The following is a 7,993-nucleotide window of genomic DNA, read 5'->3' as shown; positions in this document are numbered from 1 at the left end:
TCTCTCTCTCTCTCTCTGACTCTGACTCTCTCCTTAGACAGGATCTTGCTATGTAGTCTAGGCTGAACTCAAACTCACAGCAAGCCTCCTGCCTCAGCCTCCTGAGTGTTGGGATTACAGGTATGCGTGACCATGCCTGCCCCCGCTTCCTGGCCTCTCTGCCTGCCTGCCTCCCTCCCTCCCTCCTTCACTCCCTTCTTTCCTTCCTAGGTCTCACTGTAGTTCAGGCTGGCCTTACACTTAACTGTGTAGTAGCCCAGGCTGGCCTCAAACTCTGGTGATCCTGCTTCAGCCTCTCGAGCTGGGATTACGGTCATGCACCACTGTGCCTGGCCAGGGTTTACTCACTTTAATTGTGAAGTTGTGATATTTTGCAGTTAGCATTGAATCCCCCAGTGATGTGCACACCAGCAGTTTCATTGTCCCTGTTGATTGTCATATCCCTGTCCCGCCACTCTGTCACCTCTTCTGCAGAATGCACCGTGGGCCTTCAGAATGTGATTCTCAGTCTTTGTGTTCTTTATGCTCTGAAAGCTGTTACTGCTTTGCCCTCAGTCCTGAATGAACACCTGCTAATTGCACACCGGAGCTCTCTGGTCTCTCTTCTTTTCTTTCGTTGGTTCCTTGTGGTTTGAGTTGGCTTCCTCAGTACTGCCTACTGAGTGACTCTCCAGGACTTCCAGGTATTCTGCTTGTGTACAATCCTGTCTGTTGACTGGGGGATGGAACCCAGGACCTTCGTGCTGAAGTACAGCCTGTCTTTTTTCTCTTTTTTTTGTACCGGGAATCAAACTCAGGACCTCCTGCTGGTCAGGCAGGCGCTGTGCTGCTGAGCTATGTCCCTGGCCCCCATTTTTTTTTCTGTTTTTTTATTTTGAGACAGCATTTCTCTATGTCTCCACATTGCTCAGGCTAGAACTCCTGATGCTCCTGCCTGAGCCTGTCAGAGCACTGGGATTATAAGTGTGTACCACCATGCCAGCTTTTATTGTATTTTTATTGCAATTATTGTACATCTTATTTCTATAATTTCTGCTTATTTTTATTTAATATCTTGTACATGTGTGCTTTTATATTATTCTTTGTTGCATATGTTTGTTTTGTTTTTGAGACAGGGTCTCAATGTATAATTCAGGCTACCTTTGAACTCACTATGTAGCCCAAGCTGGCCTCAAACTTGCCGTGATCCTGCTGCCCCAGCCTCCCAAGTGTCGGGATTATTCCACCACGCCTGGCCTATTATGTGTTTTTCAGTGTTTCTTCATTTAGGCCCCAGGATCTGGAAAGGATTTGGGTTCTTGCTGAGTTGTGGAAAAGGGTGGGAGGGCTTTGATCAAAGCAGACAGGGACATGATCTGCTTAGTTTTGAAAGGGTCCCTCTGGCTGCAGAGTGGGAGGCAACCATAGAGGAAAAGCAGGAGGCTAGGCAGACATAGTGGCAGCCCTGCGGAGCTGGAGGCGTGGCCAGTGCCTGAAGAGAACTGGCTGCTGGGCCAGGTAGGAGGACAGGAGGAGGTGAGGGCAATTTCCCGCTGCTTCCATGAGCGTAAGAGGATCAGCTTGGCCCACGCAGAGATGGAGAGATGGATGAGGGAGTCATCAAGAATGTGGTGTTGCCTGTGGGAGTCAGTCCTTAGGGTAGACATTTGAGTTTGAGATTGTGGTGCTCAAGGAAGAAGTGTGTCTGGGGCTGCTCCCTGGGAGAGAGCAGTGTGGACATGATATTTAAATTAGGCCAGGGGACTGGAGCAGGTGGTATAATGGCGGAGTAAGAGGAGGGTGAGGTCAGAGGGACCCAGGAAGGCTCTGTCCTGGAAGCCAGTGGAGGAAGCCTGCTACTGAGCATACTCAGGTTGGGAGGAAGCTCAGCTGCTGGAATGGCCCAGGGTGTGTGTTGGGGGCGTGCAGGCATTTATAGGAGCAGCTGTCCAGACCCAGGCCCTGGCTGGGCTGAGGAGGGAAGTAAGGGCCATGGCAGGGCTCAGGACAGTGAAATGCATCAGGGTCAAAGGCTTTAGGTCATTTCTTATGCTGCAGCTTACTTTAAGTGTGCATAGAGGGTTTTGATAATTTAAAACGAAGTGAGGGATGTGAGCTTTGTATCAGGATACCAATCTCTGTTACTGTGCTCTTTTCCCCTGCTAATATGTTGTCAATCTGTTCTGTATGAATGAACCCATGTCAGTATTCAGAGCAACTCATTCTTTTTTATAACCACAGAGCAATCCATGGGATGGATCTACTGTAATCTAATTTCTTTTGATGAATATCCAGGTTCTTTCTAATATTATGCTGTCACGAATTGCACTGCACCTCAGTAATTTCACTCAGATGTAGTTGAAGGATAAATCTCCAAGAGTGGGGTTGTGGGTTTATGGGGCAAGCTCTGGGACATGGGAGGGTACCCCTCACAGGGAGGTGGGGGGCAGTGCCTGTTTTCTGCATGGTTGGCAGAGAACTGTGGTCTCAGCTAGTGTGGCAGGTGGAAAAGTTTCTGTGCATGTTTTAATTTGCATCTTATGAGGGAGGTGGGACCTCTTCAAATGTTGAGGGGCCATTTATAGTTCTCTGGTGGTTTTCCTGTTGGGATGTTGACTTCTTAGTGGTTTCTGTCTCTTCTGCATTCTTTACATATCAGAGTCTAGTTTGGTGCCTGCATTGTCCTTTCCTGGTGAGTCTTGGCGCCAGCTGGGTACCCTCAGGACTCTGGAACAGAGCCCTGAGGACCAAGTCCACAGGGACATTGTCTTAGCCTGTTTGCTATTGCTGCTATTGCTGCTGTTGCCATACCACAGATTGGTTCACAAGTTCATTTTTTTGTTTTGTTTTGTTTTTGTTTTGTTTTTTTTTTTTAGGCAGGGTCTCACTATATAACCCAAGCTGGCCTTGAACTCGAGGTGATCCTCCTGCCTCAGCCTCGTGAGTGTTGGCTGGGATTAAAGGTGTGTGCCACGTGGCTCGGCTGCAAGTTCATTTAGGCTCATAGTTCTGGTCCTGGTTTTGCAGGATGGGGCTGTGTCTTGTGATGGCCCTTTTCCTTCAGAGTTTGAAAGCCAGCAGAGCCTTGCCCGACACAAACAAGGAGTGTGTTGGAGCCTGGCTTTTCTAGCACACCCACTCTCAAAACAGTTCTTAATCTGCTAATCCCATGATTGGATTATCCCTCCACAAGGCTGGGTCTCTAATCACCGCTTAAAGGTCTCATCTGGTCTTGTGCCTTAATAGTTCATAATGGCGATTATGTTTCTGTGAGTTTGGGAGGAAACAGATCATATTCAGACCATTACAGACATCTCCAGGTCCCTGCCTAGGAGCCTCACTGTGGAGAGATGTTGGTAAAGTGCCCAGCCCAGTGCCTGGCCTGAATATGTGCTGGGCAAACATTCACGGCCCATACCTGCTCCCACCGCAGGCCGTGTGTGGGAGCAGGAACACAACCTACACAGGTTTTCAGTGTGGGCCTGGTGCTCCGGGGGTGGGTTAGGGTCTCGGAAGTGAAGCATCTTGTGGGTCCTCTTGAAGGACAGGTGGTCTAGGGGACAGGCCGGACACACCTGGACTCTGAGAGTGCACTAGCTGATGTGCTTCCAGGACTCCTTGGAGAAGACCAGAACCAAGCCCTCTGGGGTCTGCTTGCTTTTGGCTGCAGTGTCAGCCATTGCAGATGGGTGTCACAGGGACCTCCTGTCTGCAGAGGCATTGAGAGCAAGAGGAGAGGCTTTCTGTACTTCCAGCTTCAGGGTAGCCCATGGTGTGCTACATCTGTGTGCTGCGTGTTTCGGGCTAGAATTGACAGACTGCAGCTTTAGCACATGCTGTATTATAACCACCTTTTGATTTATTTTTCGTGGTAGCTGGTTTTGAGATTTGCTGTAATACTTAAGGCAAGTGGGAGATTTTATGTTCATAGCGGGGAGCTTGGCATATAGTCTGGGGAAACTCTAATCTTGATATCTTTATTGTTTATTCAGAACACCTTTTAATTGTAGATTTGGCTGTCAGAGGAAATAACCTTTTATGTATGTCCATTGAGAATTGTATGTGTTTATTCAGAGAACAGAAAGCAGTTAATTTGGGTCACCTTGTTACTACTCTGAAATTGATTGCTTTAGTGTGCATTGGTGCACCAGGTTGCCAGACATGTCAGCGTGGTGGGTGAGTCGTACCAGCCCTGAATAGGTGAGGAGCTGACTTGTGAACCTTCGAGCAGAGGCGCCGGTTCCAGGTGCCTGTGTTCTTGCCTCATGGGCGCCACCATCGCAGACTCCCACAGCTGCTGTTGGAGCAGGACACACAAGACAGAAGTTTAAACCGAGCACTGCGGTGGGGTGGCACTCAGACACACCCAGCTGTGGTGCTTGGTGGGTCCCCTCCCCCCAATCTCTGCTCAGATCAGAAGTAAAATGTGTCTTGGAAAAGCTTTCTGATTTGCGTGGCGACAGGGGGACAGACTTGCGGGTGCTCTGATACCTTCGGAGATCTGCCTGCCTTTGCCTGTCACCCTCCCCTTGTGCTTAGAAGTGAACTCTGGCGCTGTCAGCTTAGCTTAGGAGGAATAAATCACATGAACACAAAGACCCATTTCTTGAGCGGTAGACACACTCCCACATGCAAAGTCAAAATAGCCCTGCATTTGGGAGACAGACAAAATCAACCAGACAAATTCAAATGAGAAACCTGATTTACAGCAGTAATTTAGGAGACAATTTAAAGCCTCAAGTTTAGTTTCAAATAGTGGGGTGGTGTGAGATGGGGTGGAAAACAGACATTTTATTCCCAAAGGGATTATAAATAAAGTGATATTTCTATAAAAACTTGATCAATTTTCTGAGGGGAAAGATGCCAAGATTCTCCTCTGTTATCTGTGATGCTATTAATAGCACAAAACAAAACCAGACTTTATTATAAGCTTTCCAAGAGATGTTTTATTTCCCAGTAAAAATAGTGTTGAGGTTCAGAAATGTGAAGCTTTGATATTATCAGCAGTATTTTTATCCTTTTCCGTTAAAAAACAAAAATCTCAGTGCCTTTTCTGAAGAGCTGATTTATTTTTTCAATGCTGGGGATCAAACCCAGAGCCTTGAGCATGCTGGCTCTGTGCTTTGCCACTGAACTGTACCCCCAGCCCCAGCATTTGATTTTTAAAATTAAAATTAAAATTAAATTTTGTGTGCTTTTAAAAAAAGTAGATCCTTAGTGTAGCTAATTTAATCAGCCAGAGGAAACAGCACTGTGAAGTAGATCAGTATTTGGGGTAGAACATTTTCATCTCTAAGCGCGTTCTCAGTACAGAAACGCACTGCAGAGGAGGGTCAGATAAGAGCATCCTGGGGGCGCCCCACTCCTCACAGCCTCAGCCCCTCTTGTGCCCAGACCCTCCTCCCTTTGGTATCAACCTGCTTTATTTCCCCCTCTGCTCCAGAACCTCCCACCTTCCCCATTTGTCCTGGTCCCCAGCTGGCGCCAGTGTGAGGGTGTCGGAGACGGCTGGCGTGACTGGCGAGGGAGTGGGTGGGCTGCACCTGAGCTCGGCACAGGAGTCCACGGGGTGGAGAGTGGGCCCTGAGAGCCCTGGCCAGCTTAACCCTGATGTTACAAGTTGTGTTTACTTTACTTAGGTCCGTAACATTTATGGTTCCGTACGTATCCCGGACTAGTGTGGGGAGCTGAAGCCTTCTTCCAGGGCTGATTTCCTATGCTCCCTACACTGGTCTCTTTGGGACCAGCACCTCTCTCCACCCAGCTGCCCAGGCACGGATAGAACAGCTGGTCCAGGGCTGGGTGGTGCCCTTGCTGTGTGACAGGGGCCCTGCAGAGCTCCTGGTGTTGCAGCAGTCATTTAGGCAGCCTCAGGGCTTTCATCAATCCTTGACCTCCATCCCTCCAGCTCCAGACACCTTGTGCAGGCCACTGTTGCTACCTCTTGTCCTCAGGGTCTCCCAGCCTTCCCTTACTCCCTCCTGTCTGTGCTCCTGCGGCGAGGGGTATGATGTCAGACTCTGAGCACCGCTCGCTCATAGCTTCCCGAGGGTCCCCTGCAGTAAGTCTGAGTTCCTTAGCCTGACTCCCACTCAGCACAGAGCCCCTGGGAATGGCAGCCTGCATCCTCCTTTGCTGGAACACAGCCAAGATAGTTGGTTTTACTTGACCACGTGGCAGAACCCTGATGCGGAGGGCAGGATGGCCTAGGTGCAGTTGGACACCTCCGTGAGGGGCAGGCACAGGGCCTGCAACCTTACCCTAGGGGAGCAAGGCTTCCCACCTGCCAGGGTGCCTGCTGGCTCCTGCCTGATCCCCGACAGGCTGGCAGCGAAGTCATGCCCCAGCCCGGACTCATCACTTCATCTGTCTGGGGCACCCAGGCAACTTCCAGCCGCACTAGGCCCCAGCTCCTACTGCTCGGCCGACCCGGATGCTGGCTTCGATGTCGCCAGCCACGATGGTTGTTAAATGAGTATGGGAGCCTTTGTCTGAGCTGAGGCCTGTCTGCTTTACAGTACTTATTCCAGAGTGCATGTGTGCACGTGCATGTGGGTGAGAGAGGGGAAACTCAGGAGAGCAGAGGGAATTGCTGCCTCTTGGCCGCATCTGTCGTCTTTGCTGCCACATTAATTAAAAAAATTATTAAATTAAAAATTATTGAGGCAGCAAGGTGTTCATAACAATTAACCATTTGAAAGTGAACAATTCAGTGACATTTAACACATTCACAGTGTTCTGCAGTCACCGACTCCATCTAGTTCCAAAACATTTGCATCACTCCCAAAGGCAGCCTGTACCAGGAAGCGGTTGTTGCTGCAGCAACCGAGACAGTGCAGGGGAGGCAGTCTGAGCAGCACAGGACTCCACATCAGACCTGTGCTGCTGACTGAGCGCTGCTGTTTCCGGAGAATTCATTCTGAGTCACGCGGCCCTCCCTGGCTTCTTCTCAGTGGGTTGAGTGCTGCTGTGATAGGTGTGGAGTGCAGCACCCATTGCAGGAGTTCTGTTTGTGGACATGAACTTCTCAGGAAGTGGGTATATCTTGCTAGCAGCTAGTTTTATAAAGCACTATCACAAACCCAGTTGGCTTCTGTAAAAAGTCAAAGGCCTACAGCATCGCTGGGTTTGGTGACACACACCTATAATCCCAGCAGTCAGGAGGCTGAGGCAAGAGGATTGCTGTGAATTTGACGCCAGCCTGGGCGACATAGTGAAATATCCTGTCTCAAATCCTCCCTACCATCACCAATAAAAAAGCAGAACATTATTCTCTAAATGGTGTGCTGTAATTTAACAGTCTTTTTGAAATGTTGTATTACCATCTGTATGGTTAACTAAATATTATATATGCAATTTTTGCATTACAAATTCCCTGTAAGAACCATTTTTTCTCATAATATTTTGCACATGAATAGTCTGTAGTTAGGCACTTATTATACTTAATCAGTGATGACTTTGAGTTAAAGCCCTTCCTATTCTTCAGGACAGATTCCGGGTTATAGAACTGCTTGGTGAAAGTAAAAATATTTTGAAATTCTTGTTCCAGCCCTGTGGAAGTGAAGACAATTCCACTGCCCCTTGCTGAGGACAGGCATGGAAAGCGAGGGGGCCAAGACTGCTGCCAGGTGTCAGGTGTTTCCTTTGAGTCTGTCTAACTAGATTTTATGGGTCTAGACACCTGTGCCCCACTATCACCTCCCTGCACTCTCCAACCTGCACACGCCTCCCAGCGCCCTGAGCAGGTGCACACAGCAGCAGGCTGGTCTGCTTACAGTGGTGAGAAACGGACAGCTAGCAAGTGAGGTAAACAATGATAGTGCTGTAGCCCCCAGTACTTCCTCCTACTAGGTGGCCAGTAAAGTCCCAGTCAGGGTTTGTGGAGACATCTTAACAGAGGCAACCGAGGGCCCTCTTGCCTCTGAGAACCTTGGAGGGTGCTGGGGTCCCATAGCCCGAGGAGTCACTCTGGCTCATTCACCTTTATCCGGTGGGACCCAGTTTGTTTCTCCTC

At 49.1% G+C, this 7,993-nt stretch overlaps 1 protein-coding gene across 2 annotated transcripts in view; it reads left to right on the top strand.

Moving 5' to 3' along the window:
• Window positions 1–7,993, top strand: part of Slc23a2 (solute carrier family 23 (ascorbic acid transporter), member 2) — a 112,592-nt gene that overhangs the window by 53,668 nt on the left and 50,931 nt on the right. The window lies entirely within an intron of this gene.

The sequence above is a fragment of the Chinchilla lanigera genome, unplaced genomic scaffold, assembly GCF_000276665.1.
Source record: "Chinchilla lanigera isolate Chin_1 unplaced genomic scaffold, ChiLan1.0 scaffold00014, whole genome shotgun sequence".
Lineage (NCBI taxonomy): Eukaryota > Metazoa > Chordata > Mammalia > Rodentia > Chinchillidae > Chinchilla > Chinchilla lanigera.
This window is presented reverse-complemented; position numbering and strand designations above follow the sequence as displayed.